The sequence below is a fragment of the Apodemus sylvaticus genome, chromosome X, assembly GCF_947179515.1.
Source record: "Apodemus sylvaticus chromosome X, mApoSyl1.1, whole genome shotgun sequence".
In the NCBI taxonomy this organism is placed as follows: Eukaryota; Metazoa; Chordata; class Mammalia; order Rodentia; family Muridae; genus Apodemus; species Apodemus sylvaticus.
The window spans coordinates 7,585,123-7,602,153 of record NC_067495.1 but is presented as its reverse complement, the minus strand read 5'-3'; the positions used below and the strand labels follow the sequence as shown (position 1 = coordinate 7,602,153).

Here is a 17,031-nt window from a genome sequence, read left to right as displayed (position 1 = left end):
CCTCCATGTTCACTTAGACATATGTACAATGTGTAAATAAAAATAAACTTTTCCTTGACACAGGGTCTCACTATATAGCCCTGTGCTGGCCTGCAATCCACTAAGTACACAGATCAGGCTGGCCTTGAACCCAGAGATTTGCCTGCCTCTACCTTCTAAGTGCTGGGATTAAATGATTGTACCACCATACCTGGCTTTAAAAAAAAAAAAGATTTATTTATTTTTACAGCTGGGCATGGTGGTAGACACCGTTGGTCCCAGCATTTGGGAGGCAGGAGGATCTCTATGAGTTTGAGGTCACTGTGGTCTACATTATGAGTTCTAAGCCAGTCAGGACTACATAGGGAGACCTGTGTAAAAATTATTTATTGGGCTGGAGAGATGGCTCAGCGGTTAAGAGCACCAACTGCTCTTCCAGAGGTCCTGAGTTCAATTCCCAGCAACCACATGGTGGATCACAACCATCTGTAATGGGGTCTGGTGCCCTCTTCTGGTGTGTCTGAAGAGAGCAATGGTGGTGTGCTCATATGCATAAAATAAATAAAATCTTAAAAAAAAGAAAGGTTGTCATCTGACCTAAAAAAAAATTATTTATTTTTATTGTATGTATATATTATGGGATGGGTGTTTACCTGCATGTATGTATATATGAACCATGTACATGCCTTCTGCCCATGAAGGCCAGAAGAAGACATTAGATCCCTAGAACTGAAGTCACAGACCACTTTGAGCCAACATGTGGTTGCTGGGAGTGGAATTCAGCTTTCTTAACCATTGAGCTGTTGCTCCAGCCCCGTAAAAATAGTCTTAAAACAAATTTAAAGAGATATTTATTTGTGCCAGGCATGGTGGTGCTTGCCTTTAATCCCAGTATTCAGGAGGCAGAAGCAGGTGGAGTTCCTAGGTCAGCCTGGTCTACATAGTTAGTTACAGGACAGCTAGAGATGCCCTATCTTAAACAAGCAAACTCATCAAATTCAAGGCCAACCTGGTCTATACAGCTTGTTCCAGGAAAGCCAGGGCCACAAAAAACCAAACCAAACCAAACCAACCAAATAAGATAAAATAAGAGTTAGTGATAGTAGCTAATACCAGTAATCCCAGCACTGGAGAGACAGAGGCAGGAGGAACTCTGTGAATTTGAGACTATTTCAAATGCACATAAAATAAAAATAAATAAAATCATTAAAAGTTATTTAAAGGGGCTGGGCGGTGGTGGCGCACGCCTGTAATCCCAGCACTCTGGGAGGCAGAGGCAGGCGGATTTCTGAGTTCGAGGCCAGCCTGGTCTACAGAGTGAGTTCCAGGACAGCCAGGGCTATACAGAGAAACCCTGTCTCGAAAAAATCAAATCCAAAAAAAACAAAAAAATAAAAAAATTTATTTAAAGGGCTTAGGGAAATGGCTCAGCGGTTAAGAGCACTGGCTGCTCTTTCAGAGGACCCAGATTCAAGTCCCAGCATCCACATGGCGGCTCACATCTGCCTGTCACTCCAAGTGCAGGGGTTCTAACACCTTCACACAGGCATACATTTTAAAACAAAACAAAACAAAACAAAATCCTTTGGAGATGGGGTCCAGTAAGAGGGAATTAATTTTCTGGAGGCCCCAGGCCATCAGATTTACTCACAGGGGTGGGGTGTCACATTGGGTATCAGCTCAACTGCCAGAGGGTGGGCAACCAACTATGTCTGGGGACCCTGTTTTGGCAATGAGGATAACAGCAGGCTGAAGCAGGAGAAGGGTGGAAAAGTTCTAGGCCAACATGGACTACGCAGTGAGTTGGAGGTTAGCTGAGCTACAAGAGACCCTATCTGTCACACACACAAAAAATCACTCTGCTATATTGGTCAGGGCTTTCTATAGGAACAGAACCAACAGAATGGAGCTATATTATAAATAAAAAATGATTTATGAGAGTAGCTTACAGGTTGCGGTCTGGCTAGTCCAACAATGGCTATCTCCTGACAGAAAGGTTAAGAATCCAGTAGTTGACTGTCCATCTTATCTGCTCTTCAGTATGTGCCAGAATATTGAAGAAGTAGGCTCTGATGCCAGGGAAGGAATGGCTTCACAGCAGGATAGATGAATCTAGAAGCAAGAATAAGGACAAGTAGGCAAAAACTAAAAGCTTCCTTTTGCCCTTTTATGTAGGCTGCCACCATTCTCCCTTCTCCAAATCATGTATGCATAAACAACAACAACAGCAACAATAATAATAATAATAATTTAAACAATCAAAAGTAAGGAAATCAATGTATGTATTTGCCTGGAGATGAAATTCAGATTGTCAGGCTTGGTTGTCTAATGTAGGTAGAAGATAAAAATGGGATTAAGATTTTCTTAGTCAGGCTGGAAAGATGGCCCGGTGGTTAAGAGCACTGTCTACTCTTCCAGAGGTCCTGAGTTCAATTCCCAGCAGCCACATGGTGGCTTGCAACCATCTGCAATAGAATCCAATGCCCTCTTCTGGTATCTGAAGAGAGCAATAGTGTACTCACAGACATAAAATAAATAAAAAATTCTTAAAATAAAAATAAAAAGATTTTCCTAGTCAGGTGCAGTGGTGCATGCCTTTAATTCTAATTCTAGGAGGCAGAAGCAGGCAGAGCTCTGATTTCTGGGCCAGTCTGGTCTACAGAGTTCCAGGACAACCAGGGCTACATAGAATAACTCTATCTCAAATAAATAAGGGAAAAGAAAAAGACGTTCCTTAATGGTAAGTGAAGTAAAAATCTCTGGTTTCTTTGGAGGCTCAGTTGTGTCACCTGATGTATTTCTGGAAACTGTCTTATAAGAGGATGTTTTGGTGAGAACAGACACATGGTATTTTTTTCTGGAAGCAGCCTGGAAAAAGGGCATGTGATGTTTTGCTAGAGAGGACACTTGAGAGAACACATGATGTTTGGAAAGAATATAAATATAACCCAACAACGAGTAGATGATGGTGTGTGGTATTGGTTTACTTTGCCACTCTTTGCTGGTCATTGTCATGACTTCAGAGAAAGAAATGTACCAAAGAACTTCTGGTGGTAGTGTTCTGGTGGCTTCTTGCAGCTTCCCCTGACTTGGGCCGATTGGTAGAGCCTCGAAGTTTCTTCTGAATAGAATTGTCATTGCTGGTTCATGAATGTTGCTTGTAGATGGCTAGAGCTGCCACTGCTGATTCATGTGAGCTGACAACAAAGATTGGATTTGCTCCAGAGAACTATTTCTAAACAGGTCCACATCCTCCTTTGTCCTAATAATCTTTCCTTTCCACTGCCTTGGGTGGGTGGTGGGCTAGAAGGGAGGCTGAAGCATTTAAGCATGCTTATTAAAAGTAGGTTTTGAAAAGTCTAAGCTTATAGAATATGAAGTGGAAAATTCTGCTTTCTTTTTTTTTAGATTTATTTATTTATTTATTTATTTATTTATTTATTTATTTATTTATTTAATGTATGTGAGTACACTGTCACTGTCTTCAGACACACCAGAAGAGGGCATCAGACCCCATTACAGATGGTTGTGAGCCACTGTGCGGTTGCTGGGAATTGAACTCAGGACCTCTGGAAGAGCAGTCAGTGCTCTTAACCTCTGAGCCATCTCTCCAGACCCTCTGTTTTCATTTGTTTGGTCGGTTTTTGGTTTTTTGATTTTTTGACACACGGTTTCTCTGTGTAGCCCTGGCTGTCCTGGAACTCACTCTGTAGATCAGGCTGGCCTCGAACTCAGAAATCCGCATGTCTCTGCCTCCCAGAGTGCTGGGATTAAAGGCATGTGCCACCACCACCCTGCTAACCCTTCTGTTTTCACTTTTACAACAAACACATGGGAATTCCATGGGCTCATAGTATGTCAGCGGTGGCCCCTTTTATAAATCTGGAAACTCAATCCCTGTGATATTCTGTCAATGAGCATAGCTTGTGGTTGCTCTGGATCACCAGTACCAATACCTTCCCAAGGAGCATTTACCTTGCTCCTAAAATGTTGATCAAACCAATCTATATGGCAAGAGCAGTGGGCCATAACACAAGAAAAATTGCAGGCACTTGAACAACTGGGACAAGAGCATCTGGAGGTTCAATAGCAGTTTGATTCAGAAGAAATTATGAGGCTCTGCCAATTGGCCCAAGTCCAAGGAATTGGCAAGGAGAAGTTCCTTGGTACATTTCTCTCTATGAGGTCAGGACAAACAATGGCCAGCAAAGAATGACAAGGTGAACCAATACCATATAGAGTTATCAGCGAAGACCAGCATCAGCAAAAGCCAACAATGACCAGCAAAGAGTGGCAAGGCGTACCAATACCATTCAGCATTGTCCACTGTCTGCTGGGTTATGCTTATACCCTTTCCAAACATCATGTGTTCTCTCAAGTGTCCCCTCTAGCAAAACATCACATGCCTTTTTTCCAGGCAGCTTCCAGAAAAACACCATGTGTCTGTTCTCAGAAAAACATCCTCCCATGTGTTTGCTTCAGTAAAAACATCCTCTCATAAGACAGTTTCCAGAAAAACATCAGGTGACACAACTGAGTCTCCAAAGAAACCAGAAATTTCCATTTAAAAATATCCCCATTTCTGTTTAAAAAGTTTTCTTTTTCTCTAATATTATCCATTTATATACAATAGAAACAAATATAAGGACCATAAAACTAGAAATTTACTGTGGTTTAGTAGACCATGCCAGGAAACTTGGTGTCATGGTTTGTATATGCTTGGCCCAGGGAGTGCCATTATCAGAAGGTATGGCCCTGTTAGAGTAGGTGCATCACTGTGGGTGTGGGCTTTAAGGCCCTCATCCTAGCTGCTACTAGCAGCCTTCAGATGAACATGTAAAACTTCCACCTCTGCCTGCATCATGCCTACGTAGATGCGGCCTTGCTCCCACCTCTAATGATAGACTGAATCTCTGAACCTGTAAGCCAGCCCAATAAAATATTGTCCTTTATAAGACTTGTCTTGTTGGGCAGTGGTGCCGCACACCTGTAATCCCAGCACTCTGGGAGGCAGAGGCAGGCGGATTTATGAGTTCAAGGTCAGCCTGGTCTACAGAGTGAGCTCCAGGACAGCCAGGGCTACACAGAGAAACCCTGTCTTGAAAAAAAACAAAACAAAAACAAAAAAGACTTGTCTTGGTCATGGTGTCTGTTCACAGCAATAAAACCCCAACTAAGACACTTGGTAAGGTTGAGTTGATTTGGAAGTCCCAAACCAGAGGATGGTAGGTGCTTCCCTGCTCCCTGACCAGACCACTGTCATGTGACAACAGCACTCCATGGAGAGGATTGTGGCAATGAGTCACATAGGGGCAGTGCCCCAAGCTCTTCCACATACAAATAAGGCACCCCTGACTTCTCAGACTAGACCAACAGAAAGCGTTTGTCAGACCCCAACCCAACCCAAAGTATATATAAGATCCTATTATCCAGCAGGAATAAAGATGTGAGAATTACTTCATCATGGATCGTCTGAGAGCTTCTGTTACATAAGCGCTGTAACACTTCCTAGGGAGGAAGGCTCCTTTTCAAAGCTTTCACCGCTTGAAGCTGCTCAGGCCCACCTTGGTCAGTTTCGTTCCCATAGCCCCAACCTAGTCGCTGCATCCTAGATGATAACAACCATAATACATCAAATGACCAAAACCATCCACCCCAATTTAAGAGACTAGGATGACAGTCTTCTTATATAATTGCATCCTGATGAATTGGGTCAAAGAATTCCTGTTTGGGGCCCAAAAGGAAATTGGGAAAATGGTAAAGTCAAAACAAAGCTAGCTGGCATTATTTGTTGTTGAGTCTTTATGTGTTGAGAGAGTTTAGGGCTTAACTGAAGCTCTGACTGGAACAGTCTGAAAGGCTGGCTGAATCAAGGTCATTGGGATTAGCAGTCTTTCCTGAAGCTGTTCTCTAAGCGTGTTTCTGGGAACAGCACCAGGTGAGACAGGATCAGACAGGGATCTGGAACAACAGGTCATTTCAGCATCCTCAAGGGTAAATCTTGTCAGGACTTCACTCTTGGTATTTCATTCTGCAATATATAAACCTTACAACCAATATTTAGTTCTATAAAGATATTTTTATAGCTTGTGAAAGGTGCACACATCAGTTAAGGATGAATTTTTGTGCTTCATTTGAGCAGGTAAAAGATAATTGTCTTTTAATGAGGTAGTTTGATCAATAACCAAATTGTAATAAATCATCATTCATGCCATATGAAAGGATGGCATGAGTAAAGCCCTGTCTCAGGAGTCAATCCTCAGCACCCCATAAAAAAATGGATGTGATAACTCACATGTGTAATCCCATCACTTGGGAAGGCAGGAAAATCATAAATTCAAGGTCAGGAGCTAGAGAGACAACTCAGGTTGCTATACTGTTTGTCTCAAAGCATGAGGACTTATGTTTGATTACCCACAGAAAAGGTTAGGCATTATGGTGTCTATTTGCAATCGTACTTTGGGGGAGGTAGACATAGGAAGATCCCTGGGGCTCACTGACCAGCTAGGCTAACCTGATTAATGAACTCTAGGTTCAGTGAGAGCCTTGTCTCAAAAAATGAAGTCGAGAGCTACAGAGATGGCATTGCAGTTAAGAGCACTGGCTGCTTTTGCAAAAGACCTGGCTCAATTTCCTTCACCAGCATGGCTGCTCACAACTGTCTATGACTCCAGTTGTAGTGGATCTAGTGCCCTCTTCTGGACTTGCACAGGGCGTGTCAATACATGTGCAAGTAAAACCCCCATACTTGTAAAATTAATCAATTCAAAAGCAAAAAGCAGATGAATAGAAAAACAAAAACAACAGGCGGGCGGTGGTGGTGCACGCCTGTAATCCCAGCACTCTGGTAGGCAGAGGCAGATGAAGCCAGCCTGGTCTACAGAGTGAGTTCCAGGACAGCCAGGGCTACACAGAGAAACCCTGTCTCAAAAAACCAAAACCAAAACCAAAACCAAAACAACATGGAGACCAAATGAGGAAAAGCCCCAAAGGCATCCTCTGCCTTCCAGTTGCTTCCCTACATTCACCAACACAGGACCACAAACTCATACACACACACACACACACACTTGAAAAAAAGTTCAAAGTTACCCTCAGCTACACAAGGCCAGCTTGGACAACATGAAACCCTGTCCCAATAAACAAAACAGAATAGAACAAAATGACAATTGCATCCCCCACCTCCAGAAACTGGAGTGTGGATAATTGGGAGATCATTTATCCAATGTGCTCTAGATCCTCAGTTCCACTTCCAGTGTAGTGGTTTGAGTGAGAACAGCCCCCATAGGGTCATAGATTTAATACTTGGTCCCCAGTTGGTGGAACTGTTTGAGAAGGATTAGGGGGTGCAGCCTTGTAGGAGTTATATCACTGGGGATGGAGTTTGAGGTTTCCAAAGGATTCCCAAAGGATATTCTTCCCCCACCTCTACGTGTGGAGCAGATGCAAGCTCTCAGCTACTGCTTTAGTGCCATGCCTGCCTGTCACGATAGTCATGGACTGTACTACCCTCTGGAACCAAAAGTCGCAAACTAAAGGCTTTGGGGTGTTTTTTTGTTTGTTTGTTTGTTTGTTTGTTTTTTAAAGATTTCTTTTATTATATGTAAGTACACTGTAGCTATTCTTCAGACACTCCAGAAGAGAGCATCGGATCCCATTACAGATGGCTATGAGCCACCATGTGGTTGCTGGGATTTGAACGCAGGACCTTCGGAAGAGCAGTCAATGCTTTTAACCCTCAGAGCCATCTCTGCAGCCCAAAGGCTTTGTTTTTTATGTTGCCTTGGTCACGGTGTCTTATCATACCATCAATTAAAAAGTAAATAAGATACTCAGCTTCAAATAAATAAATAAATGAGGCCAGGCAATGGTAGCTTGTGTAAGACCCCCGGTTTCCATTTGAATACTGTAAACAAACAAACAAACAAACAACCCATCCCACAGTGGATTCCCAACAAGTTCGATGACCTGAGGACCTTTATAATGAGAGGAGAGAACTGACTCCCACACGTTGACAAGTTGTCATCTGACTTCCACACATGTACAGTGGCACACACACACACACACACCAGGGTCCTATAAAAGAAGAAATGGGAGAGTGTAGGCTGAAAGCCTGGAAAACAAGGCCAAGTTTTGCCTAGAACTACCCTGTGTTACCCATGCAAGATTAGGTCCCCAGCACCCTCAGCACCTCATACCCTAGAGATTTTCACTTCCCTGGGTCTCTGACCTCAGCTCCAGTCTCAACCCCCAAGGCCAGTGGAGGAAAGACAGGTCAGTGTCCTCCTAAAGTTCAGGGCCATTGGTGTCACCTTGCTCAGGATTTAGGACTGGGATAGAGGAAGACAAATATGATGTCCTGGAAGAGTTACATGTGCTATGTGTGAGGAGGGAAGCTCGGAGCTGAGGTAGCAGACTGTAGGGCTGGGGCAGGGGCATAAGAAAAGAAACAGGCAGGCCCAAGCATGGCCTCCTGCCATTGTCCTTAATAATTCAAAGACACCTCAACCTAGACCTATGACACCTTCTTTGGTTCAACTTCAAATCCCAGTGACTTGGACTCTGCCTACCATGTCCTCAAGCCAAGCTGGCTTCCTTATTTTCCTATTGATTTTCTTTTAGGAATAAGTTTGGATTCTCAGGAAAATTAAGTTTGAGGTACAGAGATGTCCATCAGTTCCCTGTCCCCTGCAGGCACGGCAGCAGTCCTACCACAGAGGGACTTTTGTTATTATCATTTGACCCATATTGTCATGTCCTAGTCACTCCAGTGATTACCCTGGGTTCCCTGTGGGTGGGTACTTGCAGTGTGCTCAGAGGAATTGGTGTCATGTGTTCATTATGATTAAGAGTAAGGCCCTGCACTATATTGGCCCTGTGCTCTGCTTTATTCAAATGGTGATCTTCAATAGCTGTTCCCTCCCCCTGCACATGTGCCTTGTGTGTGTGTGTGTGTGTGTGTGTATTGCCTTTTGAAAGAGGGTCTTACTATGTAAACCAGGCCAGCTTCACACTCACTGTGTAGTCAAGGATGACCTTGACTTCCGGAGCCTCCTGTCTGCCTCCCAACCCTGGGATTCGAGGCGTGTACCATTGCTCACACTCAGCCCCGTATCCCTTTTGCTTCTATAGTCTTGCTGTTTCCAGAATGTCCTGTACTTGTTATGTAGCTTTTCTGGTTTGGCTGTGTCCATTTAGCAACTCGTTTCACTTTTATGGTAAAAATTTCCTATTTATATTTTTCTAACCGTTCTCTGACTTAATATACACAATGAATAACAGCTTCCAATAAAGGGAAAGACTGATTTCAGCCTTGGAAGTGAATTGGAATAGAATGTTTATCCTTAAAGACAAAACAAACAAACAAACAAACAAAGAAACAAACATAGTATTTGCTGACTGAATAGTGGGAATGAGAGATTCCTGGAGCTGCTGGTTTGGGGACCTAACCTGTGGAAAGATTCCATACCTCCAATGTCTCCTGCAGGGGTTCTGAAACCCCATGAAGGGTGTTGAGAAGTGTTGCTCAGTCTCTCCCACCTACTCCCACTCCTTTCCCCCACTCCACTTAGCACTGTGGCCAATCTAAAGTCAGAGGTATTTAGTGGGACACTGTGGGGCAGTGGCAAAACCAGCCCTGGGCCCTGTGTCAGGGACTCCTGTCAACACTCATGGCCTTATTTCTCTAGAGGGCATCAGCATTGCGCTGCAGGTAGGCACGTAAGCCTGGTGCTTTCTCTATTACATCTTCTAACAGCTGTAAGAGCACAGAGTAATACTTTAAATGGAGTGGTGGCATTCTGTAACCACAGGGGGTCAGTGTAAGGACCCCTGTAGATGCCAGAATCCTTCAGATGGTCACTCCTTTGTATAAAATGGCGTAGTGTTTACAGAGAACACACATACCTCTTTCCATATGTTCTGTGAGACAGGGTCTGGCCTTGAACTTGCTGTGTAACCAAGACTAGCCTTCAACTCTCCATCTTCCTGCCTCTGACTCAGGAATGCTGGGACTGCAGGGGTTGTGTTTTATAAACAGATAAGGAGAGAGGGAATATGTTTGGTGGATGTGCAGTCAGGTATGAGGGAAAGGGGTGTCTCTGCAGGCCCATGCTGAGGCATTGTTTCCCCCTGAGGGACCAGCCATGCGATGATATAGTATAGTATACTACAGAGCTTATTTAGGACATGGGGAGGGGAGTTGAAGGAGTAGGGACAGAGAAAGGCAGAGAGAGAGACACAGAGAGAGACAGAGACAGAGAGACAGAGAGAGATTGAGTAGAGAAGTAGAGGCTGGCCATGAACACGCGGAGAAAGAGGGGGTAGGGGAATGGGGAGAGAAGGGACAGAAAGAGTAGTAGGGTAAGTGAGTAAGAGAGTGAGGAGGGGGCAAACATCCCATTTTAGAGTTAGTCAGGAACATCAGTCTGTTGCCAGGTAACTGTGGGGCCTAGACAAAATGCTAACATTCCCCCATTTTGGTTTAATTAAAAAAGAAAAAAAGATAGAAAGAGGTGATGGTGGAGCAGGAATAGAATCTTCATGATCTTTAGCTACTTCCTGCTGACTTTGGGGTGACGTGTCTCTGGGAAACCTAGGAAAATGGGTATGGATAGACATGTCGGTCCAGTTTTAGGAAAGGTGTCTGTTTCCTTGCTGTCCAAGGTCTATGGAACCATCTATGGATAGATCAAAAGGAACAGGTCCAGTAGAAGCATCTTGAGAGAATATCAGCGCATCTGCAGGTTGCTTCTCTGGAGCTGTTCTGGGTGTAGTAAATGCCCGGACTTGACAAGATGCTGAACACACACACACACACACACACACACACACATACACACACACACACACATTATAGGTAGAAAATAAAGTTAAGTATGTACGTTTGGGAGAAAGAAATTTTTTCTTAGGTGCACGTTTGAAACCCTTAGGTCTTGGTGGTTGGGGTGAGTCCCAATTTCAGGGCACAGGAGAGGAATCCTGCCCTCTGGAATAGTCAGCAAGTGGAAACTTTAGGCTATTGATTAGCAGATGTACTTATCTGGATGGAGTCTATTTGGTCCATGAGAGGTAGATCTGAGTGGGTTTTCCATAGCTTATAAGTTTACAAAAGAGAGAACAACATGAGTTAGCAACATGAAAATTCTTTAAGATGAGCCTTTCATGGAACAGAAGGAACAAGAAGGGCTTTTTCTTTCTGTCTAGGAGACTGAATATATATAATGAGAAACAATTTTTAAGTTCATAAATGAGAGACAAAAATTTGAATTTGTGTTTATACAGTTGGATTGTATAGTGGAATTGTTTTATTAGGGTTAGGCAAATTTAGAAGAACTCAAATAATGTTAGGACAGTGGCAAGGCAAGAAGAGGAAATATGAAGCATTTAGTCACTGGAAACTGAGTTTAGGTAAGGAAGTAACAGGTTACATCTGTGAAAGCTTACATCTGAACTTGTGTATGATTTATCATGAAGTCTGTAAGAAAACTGGCAGTCTTAGACAGTTAATGAATTTATATATGAGTAAATATAGTGGTGGATTACCTTAGTAGCAGATTCCCTTAGGGTAAGGAGCTAGGTCTGTTTTCTAGCTGTCAAGCTACAGTTAGTTTAGCTGTCAATGTAGTCAGAAATCTGGAGATGGGTAAATTATAATCTAGGAGTCATGTATTAATTAAAAGTGACAGAGTTCATCTATCCTCCAAACAGTTCCCAGATCCATGTGGTCTCCATGGCAACTTGGAGTCTGGCTTTCCAGCCCAGAAGATGCAGAGCCTTTTTCTCTATGGAATGGATACATGTGAAATGAGAAATGACTTACCTTGATTCAGACAATAAGCCATTTGACTCTCAGGATACCCACAGTTTTGTCCACTGTGTTTCTCGGTGGTTTTCATGCCACACTCTAGGCAGTCTCTTGTAGCTGTGTCCAAATCTTCTGAGACCTTGGTAAACTGTTAGGCGGTGGGAGATTCTGTCATAAGCTTAAATATTAATAATTAGCAGACTTCTGACAAAATTGAGAGCGGTATCTATTAAACATACTCTTGAGTTAAACAATAGCACACACTATAATTTAATGGCCGTAGCAAAAATCATTTACCAAGGCAAGATAGAATGAAAATCTTAATCGTTAAGTAACTTTGACATGTTGCATAAGCAGAGAAAAACACTTTTTGCATTAGCAGACAAACACTTGGCTTAGATTTGGTGTGGACCACAATGGAAAGAAATCAGAGTGTCCACAGCAGTGGCGTTAGACTGTGGTGACAGAAAGTATGTCCAGGCGGGTTGAGGCCTGTGACACGAACTGAGCAGGCAGGCATGCAGGCCGCAGGCTGTGAGAACAGGCTGCGGGTGTGGGCACATAGCGCTGATGAGACAGAATGTAAAGAGTGTAAATGACTATCCCAGGCACGATCTCACTACTACTGATCAGTGTAGAGGCCACGGCACGCAGAGGCTGGCAAGCCTGCGGCTTGATCCCTACTAGAGCTGTGGACTTTTGACCTATTCGGTTTCCAACCTGGGCCGATTTGAGTGCAGAGTGAGAGAAAGGTGCACGCGCATGCTTGGTTGAGGCACCAGGCATGCGCGGGTGGGGGAGGGGGAAGTGCGGGGTGGGGGTCACACGCACACACAGCCTGAAGAGTGAAGATCATGAGGAGCCACAATGGCGGTGGTGGGTGGTGGCCTCGCAGTGGCAGGATCGATCAAGGGGAGGACAGTGCGAGTAAGCAAGCAGGGTGGGGCTTCCGCCTAGCAGCCAGAAGCCCCGCCCAGTAGCATAGCATTCTGTCTCCTAGCAACTCCACCCAGTTGGTATGGACGTGAAACGCAGGAAGTCAGCAGAGAGCTGAGGCAGGAGAAGCTGACAAAGAGATGTCTTAGCAAAAGTGGGAGGGAGGGAGGGAGGGGGAGAGAGAGAGAGAGAGAGAGAGAGAGAGAGAGAGAGAGAGAGAGAGAGAGAGAGAGTGTGTTCCGGGGCGAGGGCAGGGGTAGGGGCAGGGACAAGGGGCAGGGGCAGGCAGTGCAAGCAGGAATCACAAGGGCACAGGGCGAAAGCTGTTTTTCTTGCAGCTCAAGCCCATGCCATGAGACGCTGGATGGCCAGGCAGGGGCAGTGGCAGCCATGATGGGCAGAAGGTGGGAGTGGAGTCCTCAACAGAGAGAGAGAGGGAGGGAGAGGGAGAGAGAGAGAGCAGGGGCAGATAGGCGCACGCGGGAAAGCACACAAGGGGTGGGGCCACACAGGCTTTGCCCAAGGCAAACCAGGAGCTGAGCAAAAGGTGAGGGAATGAGGGAGGAAGCAGAGGCCTGTGCTACAGATAGCTAGTGAGAGAGTTGTTTTAAAGGGCCAGTTCAGTGACCACGGAGAGTTATTACTTGTTGGGTACTGTGAATTAGACCTGGACATCCCAGTAAATAAGGGATAAGGCAGAGGCAAATACCAAGCCGTTGGGTGACAGGAGAGTTATTAATCACCTCTATCAGTGTCCCAAGGATAAAACTAGAGAATGACAGCCAGGCCAGATCACCCGGGCCTGTCGTCACATGGTGAACTTGGGACTGAGCTCTGGGCCAGAGCCCTGAACGACAGTGGGAGAACGGTTTACCTGGGCGTAGGATTTGGCAGCAGTGAGAAACGAACTGCCTCAGTGGAGAGAGGAAAATCTCACCCAAGGGGAAATGTCCTAGAATGGGTGTCAGTGAAGAAACTAGTCATAAAGACTGACTATCTCCATCCTCAAGGGCAGCACAAGGGTGGCTCGGAGCTCAAGAGCACTCCCCTGGGAGCAGGATGTTTACTCTGACCAGGGTGGGGAGGGGAGCCTATCAGTTCTCTGAACTTTGGGCCAGAGAGCGGTGGCTCTCCATGTAGTAGCTGGAGAAGAAATGCGAACCTGTGGAGTTTCTAAATCCGAGGCTCAGCACCAAATGTTGTGTGTATAAAAAGCTAAGGGAGAAGGAATAGGTTTGGTGGATGTGGTGAGGTGTGGGAGTAGGGGGTGCCTCCAAGGGCCCATGCTGAGGCATCCCTTCCCTCTGACGGACCAGCATGTGGCTTAGTATAAAATAGAGTTTATTCAGACCTGGGGAGGGGAGTTGAAAGGGTAGTAGAGACAGAGACAGAGAGAGAGAGAGAGAGAGAGAGAGAGAGAGAGAGAGAGAGAGAAGAGTAGAGGCCAGCCATGAGCACATGGAGAGAGAAGGGGAAGAGGACAGAGCAAGAGCAAAAAGGCAAAAGAGAGAGGAGGGACAAGCAGCCCTTTTATAGTGACTCAGGCACATCTGGCTGTTGCCAGGTAACTGTGGGGCGGAGCCAAGGCAAAATGCTAACAGCAGGTGTGTACCACCATGGTCTACTTCGCCCGAGCACAGTAGCTGCTTTTTTTTTTTTTTTTCTTTTCGAGACAGGGTTTCTCTGTGTAGCCCTGGCTGTCCTGGAACTCACTCTGTAGACCGGGCTGGCCTCGAACTCAGAAATCCGCCTGCCTCTGCCTCCCAAAGTGCTGGGATTAAAGGCGTGCACCACCACCGCTCGGCTCTTTCTTTCCTTTTTTTGAGACAGGTTTTTCTATGTAGCCCTGGCTGTCCTGGAACTCACTGTACAGACCAAGCTGACCTTGAACTCAGGAATCCTCCTGCCTGTGCCTTCCAGGGCTGGGATTAAAGGTTTGTGCTACCCCCACCTGGCCATCCTTGGGTGCATTATTTTTATCCCCACATTTTTTTTCTGCTAAGATATATGGAACACAAAATCTATCAGTTTAAACACATTTACTTATGAGCTGGAGAGATAGCTCGGCAGTTAAGAGCACTAGCTGTTCTTCCTGAGGACTTGAGTTGGATTGGTAGCACCGCCATGTTGGCTTACAACTGTTTAGTACCAGGAGATCTCATCTCCTCTTTTGACTTCTGCACCAGGCACACATGTAGTACACAGTACACAAACATACATGCAAGCAAAATAGTCACATACATAAATAAATAAAATTTAAAAATAAAAAATGTATGTTTATGTATGGTGTGTGTGTGTGTGTGTGTTAGGTGGGTCTATGTGCCAAGTATGGTGATCAGAGAACAACTTCATGGAATCCTTTCTTTTTCCCATTACTTGGATTCCTAGGATCAAACTCAGGTCCCCAGGTTTACCTGGCAAGAGCTTCTATGGGTTGAGCTATCTCTCTTGCCCCAGCTTTCTTTTGTTTGTCTGTCTGTTTTCTATCTATCTGTCCATCCAGATATCAATCGTCCACCTGTTTTAAATGGGTATGTCTCAAGGAGTTCAGGCTAACCTTGAATTTGCTATATAGTTGAGGAACTGAAGAAGATTACTTCCCAAGTGCTAGGACTACAAGACCTGTGTCACTGCACCTGACTTCACCAGCTTTTATGCTTCTGTTTGATTTGAAGTTCATTTATGTGAGTGCTTTCTCTGCATATACTCCTGTATACCAGAAGAGGGCATCATATCCCATTACAGATGACAGTAAGCCACCATGCGGTTGCTGGGGATTGAACTCAGGATCTCTGGAATGCTCTTAACACTGAGCTATCTCTACAGCTCCAGTGTCACCATTTTTGTTGTTGTTGTTGTTGTTGTTGTTGTGTTTTTATTTTTGTGTGGGAAGGGGTTGAGACAGGGTTTCTCTATGTAGCTCTGTTTGTCCTGAAACTTTCACTCTGTAGACCAGGCTAGCCTTGAACCCAGAGGTCTTCCTGCCTCTGCCCCCAGAGTGCTGGGATCAAAGATGTGTGCCACCACTGTCCAGCTCTAAACGTGTCATTTTAATGGCACTAAGTTTGGCCTAGGGCTGACAGTACATCCCAGTAGCTGACTACTTGTCTAGCATGCATGATGCCTAGATTATTGGATCCCAGCAAAACACACACACACACATACACACACACACACACACACACACACACACACACTCCACTACTCTCATTTTCACTTGTTTTGTAAGGCAGCTCAAGTGGCTCACTCAGAAGGCAAATGACTATGAGTCTTATTGAATAAATACAAATGCAGAACAGGAAACTTGAGGGCAACAGGTACGGGAGGCAGAGGCAGGAGGATCTCTGTGAGTTCCAGGTCAGCCAGGACTATATAGTGAGGTCTTTTCTTACATATACACAAATATTACAAAAATGATTTAAAAATAATGAAACTTGAGGCCACAGATGTAAGAAAGGCCCCTAAGAGCAAGCAGGAACCCTTCCTAGGCTCAGGCATCCAGTGTGAGCCGGGGAGAACAGGGGGACGTAGATGAAACCACAGCTTGTCTGAATTGTCTAAACCATGGGTGTCTTCATGACTCTCTAACCTGCAGCGTCCATATTTCTCAGAGACTTTCCATGTATGGAAAGTGACAGAGAAACTTGGCCTGTTTTTGTTCTGGGTTCCAAGTTATTGGGCAGTAGGATCAAAGCAGCCCATTAGAGTGGGGTGTATGTTGCTTCTCCAAAATCTAATCTAGCCAGACATCAAACACTCTCTCCCTCCTCTCCTCCCCCTCCCCTCCCCTCCCCTCCCCTCTCCTCTCCCCTCCTCTCCCCTCCCTCTCCTCTCCTCTCCTCTCCCTCCTGCTCTCTCTCTCCCTCCTGCTCTCTCTCTCTCTCTTTCTCTCTCTCTCTCAGCTTCATTAGTGCTAACAATGGAATTTTGTGTTGGCATGGTGACAGACAGCTGTAATCCCAACACTCTGGAGGAGGCAGGAGGATGGAGAGCTTGAGTCGAGCCTTCTAGGTTAGACTACACAGCCTGTTTTTTAAAACAAACAAACAAACAAGGCAGGCATAGATTAAATACGCCTTTAATCCAATCCCAGCACTTGGGAGGCAGATGTAGGTGATCCCTTGTGAGCTCAAGGCCGGTTTGGTATACAAAGTGAACAGTTGGACCACACACACCCCAATCTGCTGGCTCTTGCATTCTTTCTCTTCCTTGTTCTTGATGTTCCCTGAGCATTTTAAAAAATCTTTTCACACACACACACACACACACACACATGTTCCCTGAGCATTTTAAAAAATCTTTTCACACAC

The 17,031-nt window shown here is 45.0% G+C and overlaps 1 long non-coding RNA gene across 1 annotated transcript; it reads right to left on the bottom strand.

Annotated features, from left to right (window-relative positions):
• Positions 1-1,547: 1,547 nt before the first annotated feature.
• LOC127675567 (uncharacterized) lies at positions 1,548-12,687 on the bottom strand. The gene is made up of 3 exons (XR_007975485.1): positions 12,617-12,687; positions 11,801-11,933; positions 1,548-2,091 (listed from the first exon to the last, which is right to left on the bottom strand). It is a non-coding gene; the product is annotated as an uncharacterized LOC127675567 (long non-coding RNA).
• Positions 12,688-17,031: the final 4,344 nt, after the last annotated feature.